The sequence below is a fragment of the Megachile rotundata genome, chromosome 5 (assembly GCF_050947335.1).
Source record: "Megachile rotundata isolate GNS110a chromosome 5, iyMegRotu1, whole genome shotgun sequence".
Lineage (NCBI taxonomy): Eukaryota > Metazoa > Arthropoda > Insecta > Hymenoptera > Megachilidae > Megachile > Megachile rotundata.
The window spans coordinates 16,836,441-16,854,408 of NC_134987.1; the positions used below are offsets into that span (position 1 = coordinate 16,836,441).

The 17,968-nt window shown below is 39.8% G+C and overlaps 1 long non-coding RNA gene across 1 annotated transcript in view; it reads right to left on the minus strand.

Annotated features, from left to right (window-relative positions):
- Positions 1–17,968, minus strand: part of LOC143264520 (uncharacterized) — a 258,801-nt gene that overhangs the window by 58,693 nt on the left and 182,140 nt on the right. The window contains exon 6 of the long non-coding RNA XR_013038254.1: positions 11,481–11,515. This is a non-coding gene — a long non-coding RNA (uncharacterized LOC143264520). The remainder of the gene's footprint in view (positions 1–11,480; positions 11,516–17,968) is intronic.

Consider the following 17,968-nt stretch of genomic DNA (forward strand, 5'->3'; position numbering starts at 1 on the left):
GCACGAACGGTAAAGATAATGCGGTTCGATCATTCCTCGTCTGGATTCGGTTCGCCAACATCCAGATTCTTGCTCGGATACGACCCTCGTCAGGAGATAAGGGTTAAACAGACCCCGAAAGTTTCCGAGATCGTGGTGCCGATAAACGAGCAATCTCTCCTTCCTATTTGTAGCCATCCGAACTGTGTCAACCGTCGATGCTATGAAACGAGGGGTGTATATCGATTGTGACGACCATTCGCACGGATGGACCGTGGCCAGCGAGCTGCGGAAGATCGTGGGGAATATATGGGCCAACGATTCTGTTGTACGGGGTGTAAAATTGAAAGTGTCACGCTGGTTGGTTGCTTGCTGAGATTTAGTTGCGGAGGATTTGATGGTTATTCAATTTCTTTTATTTAACGCAGTCGCGTTTATACTTGTTGATAGATGGCACACATTACGTTTTCAACGCTCTGCCATTTTTTATCTTCTACGATTCTGAATGGCTTCAAAAAATATTCTGACAGGTTCAAAATTGAACATTGGTTTCATTTGGTATCAAGGGTATCATAAATATAAAATTGTCGGTCAATTTCTGATACTCGGTCTAAGATATTGATTCGAATTTCCAATACAAAATATATGAAACGTTGCACATGATAAATCAATTCCGACATGTCAGAAAATGTAGAAACGCTCAGTATTCGAATGCGATTATTCATCGAACAATCTGTCGAACGCCCGAGTTAGGAATTAGTCGACGATTTGTTCTCTCGTAGATTAACCAGTTACAAACGCGTGTTTGTTGTTAGCCATAAATGCAGTAAGCGATTGCGCGTCACAAACCGAGCCGAGCGTTTCGAGCGTTCGTGTAATAATAATAATTTGCATTTTCCGCGAGGAATCAATACGAACTTCCCCGTGTAATTAAATTAAAACTCGCGCCGTATCAATACGCTTCGCTCTGTTTACGCGCATTAATTAATTAGCCGACGAACGACCGTGTTTTCGTCGTTGAATCTTGAACAGATCATTCGATTACGATTGAATCCCGGTTATACCGTGGCCTGTTCGTTCGCTTTGACGTTCGCGACTGCAACGGAAGGTTCTCCATTAATCCTCGGGAAAAGCGGAAGAGATAAACGAACACGGCGACTAGAATGAAGAGCACGCTGAAGAGAGATAAACCGGACGGTTTACCTCGCTTAAAAACGAGATTCATTTTCAAGTTTCATCGTACCGATACTCTATCACGGTTTAATAGTATTCTTAGATGGAATACAAACAGCCTGGCTCCGTTTACGCAATTGTTTTATGGTTTAATTCTTAAACTGTTACGTATCAAATTATTTCGAAATGGTATACAAGAATTATACTAAACACTTTCTGTACTTTTATACGAAACGGATTTTATGTATTATTTTAGTATACCTTACAAAATATAACTTTATCTTATCGAAAATCGCTGGTTTTGCATTTTTGCATACGAACACGTTGGCGATTCACGTAGGTGGAGTTGCATATGGGAGCGGCCATTTTGTTTTGGTAGATCGCGCTCGTAGCGCTGCGTCTTTAGGTCTTTTCATTGATCGAATTATAATTTATCTCGTACTACATATTTATCGAGTAATTTATCTGTAAAAATTTGTTTGTAAAATCGAACTCTCTAAGAACCAGAAGTGTGTCAAGTTTACTCATCACCCCCAACTATTTTTCGTACAAAAAGAAATTGTGTCCCAAACCTAACCAAATCTTGCCAAGTGTAAAAAAAGAAGTATTTAATTTTTATTAACAAACTACAATATATTCAACCCTATAAGTACCGTCTCTATGGCACTTGTCCGTTAAGGGTTAGATGAACAAGATAAACAGCGTGTACGTTGCGCATCAATTTGAATTCAGGTTCGATGAAAATCGCTTCGTAAACATTCTCATCGACGCTCTTAATAGAAATTACAACGGTATCACGCGAGCTTATCCGTATATTCAATCGGCGAATAAACGTGGAAAGAATTGACCGTGGATGAAAAAGCGGATACGGGAAAATACGGAAACCGTTTGCAGGAGGGCGCGTTTTATCCGCGCGTATAAAAGCGGAGGAGCGGAACGGAAAAGTGTATTACCGGGTTGAGCGTCGATGGAAACAAAAGGAGTCGACCTCCGGCGCCGGAAACGAACGATTTTCAGCGAGTTTACCGGCTCTCGCTATCGGCTTATTTTGTCCCCCTCCCCGGAGAATGTTGTTGCCAGGATGACAGTCGACGGAGAACTTGGGAGATGTTCGAAAAACTACCTAACGTGTGTAAAATTCGCTACGGATTTCGAATACGTTTGAATGCCTTCGGGGGAAAACAGCGGAATCGTGTTAGTCGATGCGTGAAATAAGTAAGACACTTATTTTACTCAGCGGAAGTATTCAAGAATGCAGAATCAACAGACACCGGAAGGCACCGGCGGTTATTGAAATCCCCCAGGACACTTTGTATTTCCGTGGAATTAAGTAGCGTACTTGCTGTTTTGGAAATAAACTCGTTATGGTAATACTGTCTCGTTTAGTCTTCAATCCTTGATCGAAAATTAATTTTGATACAATTTCATCTTTGTCTTTATTATCTTTGCAACTTAATTAATTCAACAGATTATACAAAAATATGTTATGTTTCAAAATCTGCTTTCGTTGTAACATTTCGTTTCGTTGAAAATTTAGTGACTTTGTATTGATCTTCCGATTTACTTTATCTAATCAATATCAATGTAAACCACTGAATTTTTAATTTTACAATTGCACTCGTGCAATCTTATCTGATAGTTCAAGTATTGACCGACAGTTTTATTTCACTTACAAGATACATAATGTCATCGGTTGGGATAGAGGCACATACGGTGGGATTTAAAAGTGGAGACCCTAATCGCGCACAGAGCATCGGTTCTCTTGTCTGATTGGCGTGTTTCAGTGAAAACGAGCGTGGTCAGCGTTTTCCAGCGATGGATGAAAGAAGAAACGGGCAAAAAAAATCGTCGACGTAGCAGACCGCTCGTACTCCCGCCACGGGCATTGCATTATTAATAAACCCGGCGTTACATCGAAGTCAAAATCACACGCAAAATGCAAATTAGGCATTACTCATTCCTAGATGGTGTGTAAATTGAATGGCGGTGGGGCGCGTGTCGCTTCGGAATGGAGAAACGAGGCCACTAGGGAAGAGAAATGGAGAAAGAGCATCAAATAGCTAGGAAGTACAACGTTCTCGTGCAAATCCGTGTCGTCTTCCGATTTTATTTTAATCAGTCAAACCTTCTCAGCATCGACAGCTCGTGTTCTTTTTCACGCGTCGGTATTTCCTTTAACTTTTCTTCGCCGTACTCGAACGACAGACTTGAAAATCCGATCGGAACATTCTCGGTTGCGTGCGACAATCGCGTGCGTGTCTGAATCGATAGGTTAACGGCGAGAGAACACTTGGACCTGTTAGAACCGCTAATTTATGCGCTCGTTAGAAATTCTTGGCTTTCGATCGAGGGAATGATAAGAACGCCGGAGAATCGATGCGATTCGAGGACCGATATCGGATTCGTTAAAGTAATGAGGGAGAGTCTAATTAGCGGTGCATTCTGTCACCGGAAAAGAGTGGTTAACTTTAATCACCGAGAAAATTGTCTGATTTATGAAAGTGCGCGAAGTAATTGACAACTGCAACGTTTTTATATTTACAAAATTCCAAATTCCTAGATTCTCTGAGAATATCTTCAGGAAAATTTGAATAAATTTTGTAATACGTATCAGAGTCTCTCATTCGTTTCGCGAGATGTTTGTAACTGTTTCCAACGGAAATTGAAATGACGCCATTTAATGCAATACATAAAGATAATATTATTATTTTTTAATTACGACGAAATCGCAATTTCCGTATATTTTGTCGGGGAAATTCTATTATAATCGCGTTACGAGATCACAACGGGGGCGGAATGCAGCGACTTCCGAGCCAATTTGTTCCCATTTCGTGAACGACAGAAGGATCGCTCGCGCGAAGGATCGTCATTGTGGTTGATAATAATCGCGGGTAAACGATTAGTCCGCGAAACTGACCTCTTTGTCGCGTCGTTTTTGTGCACAACAACGATAGGGACCCGGGAATGAAAGGAACCGGGAGCAAAGAGCAAAAGAACGGGAAAATAAACGGCCCGCGTCCCAGTTTACATTTCATTTTCCTCTCCAAATTTGGTGCGACTCTATTCCCCGGCAACATTTCATTCGCTACTTTATCTTTGTTCTCTGGCTTCAGTGCTTCTCAACTGTTCGCCGGTGAATCGAGTCGAGGTGTTTCAATTCCCCGCTGTGATCCATTAAAATTATGTAAATAGAGCAATGCCGAGGTCGTGTAATGAAATTCTCCAGCGAAATAGATTGAGAGCCGGTGCAGTCGGATACGCCGTTTCTGTTGGCTACCGAAAAGACACGTACAACCGTTTCGTCCAGAAGCCACGGGACATCTTACCATTTCGGAACAATATTTCTAGATTACACCCAAGATTTAAATATTTATGCGGGAGGAACAAATTACCGAACACGCTGCGCCGGAATATTCTTGACGCTGAAACGGTATTTGAAACGCTATTACTCGACTGGGTTATTGATTCGCTCGCATCGGATTCATATTCGAAGGGTAGTTTGTAAGGTATTATATTATAATTTGCAGCGTTACGTTATATTACAATTGGAAATTGAGATTAAACTGCTGAATAATAAATACGCAATCAAACAACCATAATTGATCTTCGTTTAAATCGGTTAGAGTGAATTACCAGATTCCGCGACCTAAAATTCTAGATGTACTGTTTCAGATAAATTTAAGAATCAGGTTAGAGGCTTTTATGGCTATTACCAAACATTATTTTAGCTCGACCGTAACTCTTTCCGATAAATAAATGTGGTTCAAGGGATGAACGTACGGAAGGGTGTTCGACTGAGTTAAATTCAAACACGAACGGGACAGTTTGACGTCAATGAGGGATAACAAAGTAAAGTGGAACAGGGTTTCTCGGGCTTTCGCTCGTAAATTTTTATCGATTCGACAAACTCTGACCCTTCGACTGCACCGGTCTCCTTTTCTCTCGAGGAGCTTGATTAAACCCGTTGCGATCGCGCTTTAAATAGTGGAGAACGATCGTACGGACTCGATCCTTCTCGAGGCTGAATGAACAACCCCGATCTTAAGCAAGAACATTTTTTACGAGAGAAGAAAAAACGGAGAACGAGTGTATTACGTAACAAGAAGGTTAGGTCGTCGAATTTCTTGCGAAACTAGAGTCTCAGAACGAGGGTAACTATGCATGTACTCTTCAGCAAAGATAGCTACGAAAATCAATAGGATATCGAAAGCTACTGATCAGATATCTAAAATGGAACGTTCTGAGGAACAAGCAAATCAAATCTGTAATTTCATTTAAAAGGATAAAAGATATTTTCACTCGACCTCTTTCGGAAGATAAGACAGCCACAGATTAGTTTCCATCGGTACTGTACGAAAATAAACATTTCTTGGGAAGATGCTTCCGGTGAATTATCAGATGATTCAATTCCGTGTCACTGTAATTACATTTCAGTTCCAAGAGACAGACAGTAAATTATTCGAAATACAAAAATTAATATTGTGAATTTCTGTTCATAGTTTCCTTTGAAATTTGACAACCATTGAATGTGACAATTATATTTTGTATGTTAGAAACTTTGTCAAACAGAGATGCGTTCCCAATTAAGGTGCTGGGGTAAGTGCCGAGAGGTCAAACTCAGTCCTCTTACCAAAGGCATCCCTGCCTCCCCACTACGTGGCCAGATCCTCCAGGAACAACGTCCCTATTCGACTTAGCATTGCAATAACAAACTATCTGTCCTTTTCTACAATCTCAGAAGCTAACAAAGCAAACAATCCTACGACATCTGATGACCATACGACTCCAAGTCAATAGCCATCATCTATCGCCACACTTAGACTCTCATAAACGACCTTTCGCTTAGACCTCACGCAGGCTATCCCTATCATAAATCGTTCGAAGGCAAAATAGCACAGGCTAATTGCCCCCAACGACCCTCAAAAATACGTTGGCGCTAACATGTATATTACATATTAGACAAAATTAGATCATTTCTTTTACTGATCATAAAAAGTCAGCAACCTCTCTCGAATTTTGAAAAAACCCTGTGTCTTGACAGAAGTGTAAGGAACGAGGAAAAAGTTCTCCTTTCTTGCATTTCTGTTGTTCTTCCCCACTTGTCCCGTTACAAGTCGGACGCGTCGAAGGCACCCAATAACATACAATCGAGAAGTCGACTGCTCCTGCTCTTGCCACTCGATATTCAGGCAAAATGGAACTGCTGCTGTTGCTCCTGCTTTCTGTGTGTTATCGTTTCAGCAGCGTTGCCCATTTCATAGCCATCTCTGAAATACAACGCCGCCGGCTGTCTATGGTCCGTTCAGTCGCGCTGACAAAACGGACAATAAAAACACAAGTGCTGCCATGACCATGTACACCAACGCTCAAAAGTCTTATCGGTTCGCTTATCACGCTCGATAGCGCTTGAATAATAGATTAAAAAATTACTTAATATTATACTACCATGATATATTCCATATACGTATACGTCATCATTCAGAAGTCTTATTATTGGGACACTTATCAAATTTGATAACACAGAAAATTATTTAAGTGAAGGAGTACAAGGGTTAATTTGACTTTAATGAAATAATGAAAAATGGTTAGAGGGTTAATGAAATCTGTCAGTGCTAGGGAATATTTTTAGCTGTAACGATGCCGCGGATAACTGGTCGTTCGAGCGAAACGGAAAACCGCAAACACGAAAACGCGAGCCGCGATTAAAACGGAGATTAGAGCAAAACAAGCGGCATGGTCGACGATAGAAATAACCGATTCTCTCCCCGCAGGGGATTTAGAAACGCATCGGGCGTCGACAAACGGGTTCACGCGTTGATAAATCCGACTTGAAAGGCAGTCGATCTCGGTTTCGAATCGAGTTCGAAAGTTCATCGCGTTATACCGCGAAGCAACGGCCCGTGCAACGGTACGTCGACCGGATATTTGTCCGTTCGTGCGTGCGGTTTCGCGTGAGAGTTGAATTTTTTTACCCCCCCGTGAAACGCGAACATCGATCTCGACACGCGACGCGATTATCTCCCGGAGCACGCTTTGTCCCTCCTTTTCGAGACAACGATCGATCTTAACCCTTCGTGATCTTACGTCGAGCCGAACTCGATATCGTTCTAGACGCTCCCGTCTTGAATTTCCATCTTTAACCCTTTCGACCTCGGTATATTGCACTTTACTGTGCTGAGCAGAAACTTTTGATACCGATACGGAGTCATCCAGAAGACTTTATTCCATTTAAACATTCAAACATTTTCATTTTATTAATATTTGCAATTTAAAAAAATTTTGTATTATAATTTATAAAATTATAATTTTGTAAACTTATAATTTTTTAATGTATATCAATTTATTGTGATAGTGTAATATATTAGTATAGTATATTTAATAGCAGCTCGATAATTCACCGCGTCCAGGGCTAAAGCGAACGTTTCCCGCCAAGATCACATCGTTTCTTCCGTTGAACGTGTTTCAGGATGAATCAATTTGCAAATTGGAATTGATTCAGTCTATACGATTAATTCTAGCCTATGCACATTCGCCTTTCGTTTGAAAGGACACAAGATAAATCAATACAACCGTCATAGAGTGAAGGACCATTTCCTCGTCAACCTCCTCTTCCCCCTGGCCTGGAACGAATGATGTCCCGATTGCCAGTGCGTTTATTTGCAAGGGATATTAATAACTATAATTATCGTGCGATACGTTATTTACCCGCTGGCGCATTATTTACACGATTATGTTTAACGAACGTCATGGAGGTATCGATCTACTAGTTTCTCGGTGTAGAGAAACGCTTTGAAGAAGTGAAAATCGTTGGTCAAAAGTTGAACGGTGTTCAAACGGATGGCCATTGAAAAAGGAAGAAACGATTGATAAAGCGGATCGTGATCGTGGCTTTGAAAGTTTCGCAAGAGTACACTTCCGTTCAAAAAGTATCAGAATTAATTTTCAAAATAATAAGAAGCTAAAATACTTAAATAATAAAAGATACTGAAATAGAAGATAAGTGAGCCTGAAAATTATTTATGAAGTTTCGTATTTGCTGTCTTATAATAAACGGCAAAATTATTGAATAAGAAAAGTAAAGTGATCTTTTAGTGGTTGTACATTTTTGAGAGCATGAATATCAATTGATTCCATATAGGCTACAATAAAGCAGCAGTCGTTAAAGAACTTTGAAAACAGCCAGCCAGAATACATGTATACAAAAATATCAATAGACATCATAAAGGTATCATCGACAGGAAATTTGTATTCATTCATCACAAATTTATGGTCGTGAAAACGATTTATATTCATGGGAATTTATATTCATGGATACAGTTCCCGCCGATATTCTGCACTTTTATGAACTTAACGCCATTCGTTTTTCAATTATCTAAATTCACACGGAAAATCCATATTCTAGCGATTTTTGAGAACGCGCGTTCGAAGCGGGCAATTAAAACACCTTTATCGATCGGTCCGGTTCTTCCGTAACAATGTTACTTGATTTTCTCTGCGGTATGGAATAGAAACAGAACAGATATTTTCAGAGTGTGCCGTATAAAATGACAATTTATTGTAGTTTAGCAAATTATTGAAGTGTGAAAATTTGCAAGTTTCTGAAGTTTTTAATTTTAGATTTTTAAATTTGTAAATTTTCAAGGAGTAAACTTTACAAGGTTCTACATTCTTTGGTTCGTAAATTCACAAGGACTCACATTTCCAAATTCCTAAATTCTCAAGGGTCTAAATTTCCAAGGTCCTACATTTTCTAATTCGTAAATTCGCAGGGACCCACATTTCCAAATTCCTAAATTCTCAAGGACCTAAATTTCCAAGGTCCTACATTTTCCAATTCATAAATTCGCGAGGACCCACATTTCTGTATTCCTAAATTTTCTAGGACCTAAATTTCCAAGGTCCTACATTCTCTAATTCTTAAATTTCCAAGGTCCTACATTCTCTAAGTCGTAAATTCGCAAAAACCCACACTTCCAAATTCCTACATTCCCAAGGACCTAAATTTCCAACTTCCCAAATTCCCAAAGACATTCCCAAAACCTTAACTCCCAACTTAACTTAAATATCCCAACTCCGTAAATTCCCAAGTCTTTCTAATTTCCCAAGAACCTCCAAACTGGCCTTGAGCAACCTTAACCCGTTTTTCGTGGCATATCGAATGAACTCAAAACAAACAAAAAATGAAGAGATTGTCTCTTAAAAGCGTTTAGGATGAGGCGCGATGTGGAACGAGGATACAGATCCACCTCGGGCAATTTTATCCTCAATTTGCCATGGAGAAAACGACGCCACTCTGGCGCTAGATTCTCGTAGCACGGTAGACACGTCGAAAGGCTCGAGGCTCGGACAACAAGTGGTGCCGTAACGAGCTTTTTATGATGAATGTGTTGCCCCATGTGTGAAAACGTGACTCCCTCGAGCACGTGCTCACCTGGCCGATTCGCGGCTCCTTGACCCGTGAAACGGCTCCGGGCATTGTTTACCACCGCGGAGCAACTAGAATTCACCAAGATACTGAACTGAGACACAATGAACACGTTTGCGGGTTATACACAGAGAACACCTCAACGATTTCGGTGACCTTCAATTTCGCGTTTATACAGTCGTATGCAGGTATATCTTGTTGCACGAATCATGTAAGAAAATTTGGTTGGTGTCCTTGATTTTCATATTTATATAGGCATATGCAGTTATATCTTGTGAATCATATAACAAAATTTGATAAGTGACCTTGAATTTCATATTCATGTAGGCATATGGAGTTATATCTTGCACACTAATCATATAAGAAAATTTGGACAATGACTTTAAATTTCATATTCATATAGTCATAAAAAGTTATATCTTCTGCACGAATGATATAAGAATATTTGGTCGTACGACTCTTTGAAAGATTATTACCCTAAATGCACTCTAGAGATTACCGTACACACTCTACCTCCTGCGATTATGTGTCGACCGCTGTTGACCGAGAAAACATGGAAGAACATGTGATCGTTGAGATCATGGGAAAAGTCTGTTCAGCTTATTAGGGTTATAACCTAGAAATTATGATGGTTCGCGACGCTACCATTAGGGAGCGCTGCAGTAAACAGCGATCGGTTCAGACATTATGTTCATTCATTTCGTCGATGCATAACGTTTTATGTTTATTGACAATTCATTTCGATGCATACCGTTTTATGTTTATTGAGAACTACAAGTGAGGTCATCATTCTGCGCCATATTTTTCTGTATGGTCTGTACAAAATATTGGAAATATTTCAAAGTATTTTTCATCGAGCTCAATGACTTTAAAATACGTTGCCAGAGGTGGACAGGCTAGTTTTATTTTGAGTATGCGCGAGGAATAATATAATTAGTAAATTAATAATTATGTAATACGATAATGCGAGCTTTCAAATATAATGGTACCAGCAGACTGCTTTTAGCCGTAAAACGGTGGATGAAGGTATAAAGCTTATAGATCTTCCGAAACGTGCCTTCGTCAGGGCGTTAATAATTGAAAAGTCTAAAATACTGGCAGCAGTAAAGAGTAGTCGAACGATTTCCGGTTCCAATTCAATTACACATCCCTGGCCAAACGTTTCAGCGAAATTTCATCGAATAACGTTTAATTAAACTCCTTGGAAATATGTCCGAGGAAAAATACGATTTCGCCCTTCCCGTTCCGGCGATGATTTGTGTCTCGAGGAGAGCGTGAAGAAAATATTCTCTTGTTAAATCCCGGGGGTTATACTGCGACAACGATGGCTGCTGCATCGTTAGCCCAACGATACAGACAATTCTTTTCTATTTTGATACGAAAATTCAATAGGGCACGGCGATGACGACCTCGTTTCCCTGCAGCTGCTATCAAACCAGCCCGCAAATAATTTTTCTTCTTTTTCCTGCTGTTTTTCTTTCGTTCGATTCTTACCTCGTCGGTAACTCGAGTTCGATACCGATAGCTTTCGGCGCTTTGCGAATATTCCGGTGGAAATAAAAAACGACGCGGGTTCATCGGCTAACGTTTCAGTAATTTCACGTGAAAGCGTATTTTTCGAAATCACTGATCGCAAGGGAATTGCATTTCGGCGAACGATGGAAATATTCAACGCGATCGCGATTGCGAACGGAGAATAATCATACGATATTCAGTTCTTGCGATACCGGTTTATTTGCAAACTGACACTGCTCCCTATTTTTACGTATCGAATTTTTATACGTACACTGAGTTGCAACAACAAAGAAGGGAAACTTTGTATATTCTGGTATCGTAACTTTTGTTTGAACGCTTTTAAATAATTAAAAAATAGATTCAGCGAATATAAAAGAAAAGAATGTACCTGCATGTAGTCTCTGCTGAATCCTATGAGGCAACCTGAAACACGAAATCCACAGGTTAAGTAGCCATCAAAGACATATTAGCGTTGTGGGTACATAAGTTGGTATCAACGGTGGAAGTAACCGAAGCTATTAAGGACGATATAAAAAGAAAACAGCGGAAACAAAGAATATATATCGGAAAGAATACGTCTCGAAGTCTGTTTGTCATGTAAATCTGAACGTCGAAGGTTGGAAAGTGGAACACGCTTGGTAGGGCGGTTGGCAACGTCGTGAATCCTTTCCTGCTTCGGCCATTATTATCGAAAGCGGATTCGAGCGCTTCGGCAACTTTCAGCGAAGAATTTATTATAATCGCATTCAAGAGCGTCTTATGGCTACGACTGCAAAGTAGCTATTCCACGCCGCGGCCAGAAGAGAACGGGGAAGTAGGAAGCTGATTGAAACTCTGAAACATTTGCTCCGTTGGGTAACTTAGCAGCCAATCGTCGCAGATAAGTCGGTCTTCCCAGTTAACGGTTTCCTTAATTAACCGTCTACCGTCTCGTGGTCCTGCTTTCCGCGACGTCGACGACGACGGATATCGGGAACTTTTCCCACCAGCCCTCCCCTAACTGCTTCTCTATTAATTCACCATTATCGCGAGAAAGTATAGCAACAATCCGAGGCCCTTGCCTCGATGCCCGCCCGAGTTAATAGCTTCTCGACGCTCTTCGCCGACCGCTTAATTACCAGCTAGATAGCGCGTGAATTCTACCAGATAAATACCAGATCGTGTAATTAAGATCGAAACGATCGACGAGTTATTTCGATTCACTGCTCCGCGATACGCTTTCCGGGACTCTATCATTTTTCTTCGTCATTTGTCGGGGATACTTGATAAGGGTCTCCTTCGGATTCTTTCCTAGGTCTTATAGTTAGAATCGAGATTTAGAGCATTTAGGGGTTGAAATTTTTTAATATGTTGCAAGGTTTCAAATTAATTTCGATGATTTAGGGTTTCAAAATTTTTAGAATATTTATTCTAAAGTAGCTCAAAATTTAGTATCTCACAATTTTCAAACCCTCAAATCTTCAAATTCTCATATCCTCAGATCCTCAAATCCCTGATTTTTTAAATCTCCAAATCTCTCAATTCCCGAAACCCTGCTTTTTTAAGTTTTTACATTTCTAAATTCCTACATTCTCAAATCCCTAAATGTCCAAATTCACAAATTCCCAAATCGTCTATTCCCAAATCACCTATTGCCAAATCCCCCAATCTCCAAATCTCCAAATCCCAAAATCTCCAAATCCCTAAATCTCCAAATCCCTAAATCCCCAAATTCCCAAATCGCCTATTCCCAAATCACCTATTGCCAAGTCCCCAAATCTCCAAATCTTCAAATCTTCAAATCTTCAAATCTTCAAATCTCCAAATCCCAAAATCTCCAAATCCCTAAATCTCCAAATCCCTAAATCTCCAAATCCCTAAATCTCCAAATCCCTAAATCCCCAAATCCCTAAATCCCCAAATCCCCAAATTCCTAAATCTCCAAATCCCTAAATCTCCAAATCCCTAAATCCCTAAATCCCCAAATCCCCAAATCCCCAAATCCCCAAATCCCCAAATTCCTAAATCTCCAAATCCCTAAATCTCCAAATCCCCAAATCCCTAAACTTCCAAATTCTCAAATCCTCAAATCCCCAAATCCCCAAATCCCAAATCCCCAAATTTCCAAAAGAAGTACACCAAATACCTAGCCAAGTCTACGCAATCGAATTTTCAATATTCAGAAACCAATTAGATCATTGTAAAAATTACTGCAGCAACGCGTCCGCGTTTGCCAGAACCGAATCGTTAGCATAAACAATGATATTTCCTTATTAAACATACCGGCATGAAATTATGTAAATGGCCCGTAATTGCTAATAAATTAATCGGCGTATAAACCGGCAACAGTAATTAAACCTCGATCAAATTCAATCTATCATCGAAATTATTGCTCATCTTCATAAAATTGCAACTCCATTGGAAAAGAACTTGATTTAAAAGCGAATTTCTAAAATAAATAAACTACTAGGTAAACGAGAAATCAGAGCAACTAAGAGAAGTATTTGCTCTCTTTCAGGAAAATTTGAGTTCATCGAATTTTATTAACTGACCGGAGAAAATGTAATTGCAATTCGCAGAAATTTTACGGAAAGTATGAACGATATCGATTGACCGTTTCTCGTGCGTGAAGAAATTCATTAACTGATTAAACGAATATACGACGGTGTTTTTAACGCGTTGCCGACAAACGCTGAATATTCAGAACTGACGTCGTGCCTCTTCCGTAATTTGATTAATTGTTCGACCTACTGTGCAGATTTCTTTCCGCCGGTATCAAGGAACAGCTACGGAACTGTGTTTTTTACGACGAAACTATTTGCTAATATGCAAACGACAAAAGTGACGAAAAAAAAAGGTTCCGAAACTAAGGATGCAAATAAAGTGCATTACTAACGAAGTACTAGAAGGACATAAATAATGCAACTGTCCGCGTAACGATCATAAATCACGCTTAATTAACCATAAACTAAGTCCCGCAATCTTTTCAAGTAGTAATATGTATCACTTATTCATTTGCAAGTTTCAAAATTTCCCGCCACGATCATTGCTAGAGTTATTAGTATCCCCAGAACCATTAGTCAATTCTCCCTATCTTTCAGAATCATAATCTCTTTCGTCACAAAGGATTTCACTTCGCTCAACTTTATCGAGCTTCGAAAGAATAATAAATCGCCGCTGCGACAAAACACGACATTAATTAAGCATCTCGAACGGTCCCCGGAGTCCGCGATTCATAAACGACGAACTCTAACAAGCGTCAAGGAACGAAGCAAAGGACCTGCTCTCCTGGAAGAAGCAAAAGGAGCTGTTCGTCGAACGATCGAGTATTTCGACGTCCAATGCACGGAGCACAAGAGCTCGACGATAACTTCAAAAACCCGAGATGTTCACGGGAATAAGCGCGGGAACAGCTAGTCTCGGGGTAATGGAGGGGAAATGAGGAGTCGAAGAAGAAGTACTAGAATGCCGTGTCCGAGATGATGGCGCAAGGTCCTCGTTTTCTTAGGGACGTTAGCGTGAGTTTGAATGCCACGAAGAACCGCACGGTCACGAAGCGTTTGCTCAAAGATGCAGGATTGAAGCACGGAAACTTGGCCGAACGATAACAATCGACGATTTGGATCCATAATCCGCGTGCCTCATGTTCGTCCAAACAGTTTAACTTGGACGAAACTTCGGAGCCTCGAAACGAGCGTGATAAACGATCCAAGTTTCTCCTTTCATCGGCTGCCACGGATGCTCCCGTTCGACGAATGCTTCGAATTCCAGCGTGTCGTTGACGCTTCACCTCTTCCACCATTTTCTCTGACCCTTTCTGTCTTTCGACTGTTCACTGAATTATCACGTCCCGTTCGGGGATGTCGATCCACTCTCATCGATCGGGCCTTTAAATTAAACGGGATATAGACACGCTCGTGTCTGTTACTCTCCTGTTATACGGTAATTGTACATAATATGCTTCATCCATGTTAATGAGCTTGAAATATATTATCAAGGACGTCATTCTGAAGAAATTCTTACTGAACATCAAACCACCGTTCGGCTTTAATTTCAGAGATATTCGCAAAGACCTTCAATTTAATCCTAACTCAACTTATGAAGAACGTATGAATCTTCTCGTCTTCAGTTTTTAAGATAAAAAACCTCAAGTCCATTTACAGTATGTACAAGATAATTTAGTAGATATCAATTACACCATTCGTTCGCTTTTTATTTAATACGAGGAAAATAGTCCGTGTGTCCGTTGTTCAAGGCCGTGTTTTAAGCCTCACCAGTCGAGTAGTTAATCGATACTTGGAGAAAGATTCGAGCGGTCTGAAAAGCGGACTTAACTTGCGCTCGGTTGGTAATAAAGCGGCTTACTCACGTCTTGCTGAGCACATCCGTCGACTCAATCGCACCGAGAAATTGGCAAACTTGCTCGGCCCGTTTCCCAACTATTTTTCCTATTCGTCTTTGTACGCGGTGAACAATAATTCCTTCGACTTTCTCGATATTTTTCTCACTAGCACACGCACTACTTTCTAAAACTGCTCCGGATTTGAGGTCGTAATATGATACACGAAAATTCAATGTCGATTAGGCAGCGATTATTAACGATGAGGTGTGAAGATACCTTGATCTTCAAGCTTATTACAAGTCTGATATAAAGATTGATTAAAAGAGGTAAATTATGAAAACTGAAGTTTTTGAGCATTGAAAAAAGTTCTTCTTTTAATGTAAAAAATAATGTTATTATATAAAGTAAATGCATCTTTTCCAGCTCAGAAAATTATTACAGATTCGTCGAAGATCCAAAATGCACGTAAAAGCATTTCTAAAATATAAGAAAAATTCGGCGGAAAATTCGATTGAGATACTCTGATTAAGACGCTCGGAAACTCAACGTGTACGTATACGGAAGATGCATTTCAGCAATGAAGTCTTATAAAGCAGCTGTAACGCGGTTCGCCAGTAGCCGGCTGCGGAAAAAGGTCGACGGGATAAGTGTATAGATATCTGCATGAAGCATCCGGTTCCTCCTCGTCTGAAAGTTTTATACGCACACGCTGAGGAGGCAAGGTATATAACGGGCTCTGGCCGGGAAAGAACTTCGCTAAAATATCCGTCCACGCAAAGTGCAGAGACGTAAATTGCATCGAGTACTGCATCGGTGAAGATACGAAGAACGAGGTGAGCCTCGACGGTGCGGTGGTCGCGATCGATTGCGCTTTAGCACACTGCTCTTTTCGTAACAAGTTAAATTGAAAAAAAAGGAGGAGCGTGTAGGATGCTCTGCTATGACAGTTTGATTTCTTCGCGGTGGAAATAATGAGGACGATAGTTTGGAACTTTATGACGGATGGCATTAGGGAGATCATTTTTGTAGTTTTACTTTTCTGAATTTTGGGATCTTGGAATTTTGGGACTTGGAATTTGGAATTTTTGGAGTATTGGAATATTAGATCTTTGTGCTGGAGTCTTGAAATGTTGAGACAGTGAAATCTTGGAGCTTCAGGATATTTGGAGACATATTGAAACTTTGCATATTAAGATCCTGTGGCTTTGGAGTTTAGGAAATTTCGAATCTTTTGTGCCTGTGTCTTTGAGATTCTAAAACTGGTACTTTGGGACTTTGTCGTATGCAACTGGCACATTGGAGCAAACAATATCTTAATTTCTATGTATGGAAGTTTGAAGTTATGAAACTTTGGATCTCTCGAATTTTAGAACTTCGGAATTTTATAACTTTGCGATTTTGAGACTGTAACAGAACTGTCGGAATTTGTAATTTTGCAATGGCGAAATTGTGGAATGTTACAACCGAGACTTCGGAATTTCAGACCGGAGTTATTTGGAATTTGAAAACGTGTTTGTATGTAACAAAGTATTGTAATACAAATCGATACGCGGTGGTACAGCTACTTCGTATTCTCTCGCTATCCAATGCTAGTGTCATTCATGTTCGCTTCGATGTTAACAATGGCGTTCTCCATTTTCCCTGTCAATCACCGTAACAATAGCGATTGTATTTCCTTCCGAATCGCCGACAGCTTTTTCTACTCTCCAGACGTAAATCTTACTACATTCTTTACAGATTTCCCGATAATAAACTGAATACAGACCTCATTTAAATCGGATCAAGAAATCAAATACGACAAAAGAATAATCGATATTTGTTTCGATCGAAGTTTGCCTCGGTGTAACTATCGTAATTTCACGCGATGCAGCTTGCTGGAAAGTGAATAAAGTTTAACAAGTTCGGTAATATGTATAGAGTGAAGTGTACTTAAAAGTGAGATTAATGGCGGCCACTTTTCATAGTATAACAGGTCAGTTCGGGTTGGTACCTGAAAGTTTTGCAACTCGGTTACTGCCTCAAGAACTTCTTTAACAAGTTGATTACCACGGAGGTCAACGGTGATCAATACTATTATACACATTGAATTTAATTAAAAAGCTTGCTATAAACACAAACCGATACTTTCAACTCGTTCACCGATACTTTGTAAACTTTCGAGTGACTAACTTATCAACGAGACGTCGCGTAACCTACTTGCCCGTAATTATTAAAAAACTTGTTGCTCTTTTTAACGCGACCGCTCAAACTGTTCACTTATGAAGTTTCAATCAATTATCGATTATCAATTCTTAGCAAACGTTATATTTATACGGTAACGTCAGATGTTCAGGAATGTAAAATTTTTCAGAGACTTCAAAATTCACTACTTTTAAAGATACATTAAAATGTGGAACTTATCTGAAAATGTCCAAAAATGTAAAATTTTTTAGAGACTGAAAAATTCATTAATTTTTAAGATATATCAAAATGTGGAGCTTATCAGAAAATGTTCGAGAATGTAAAATTTTTCAGAGACTTTAAAATTCACTAATTTTTAAGATACATTAAAATGT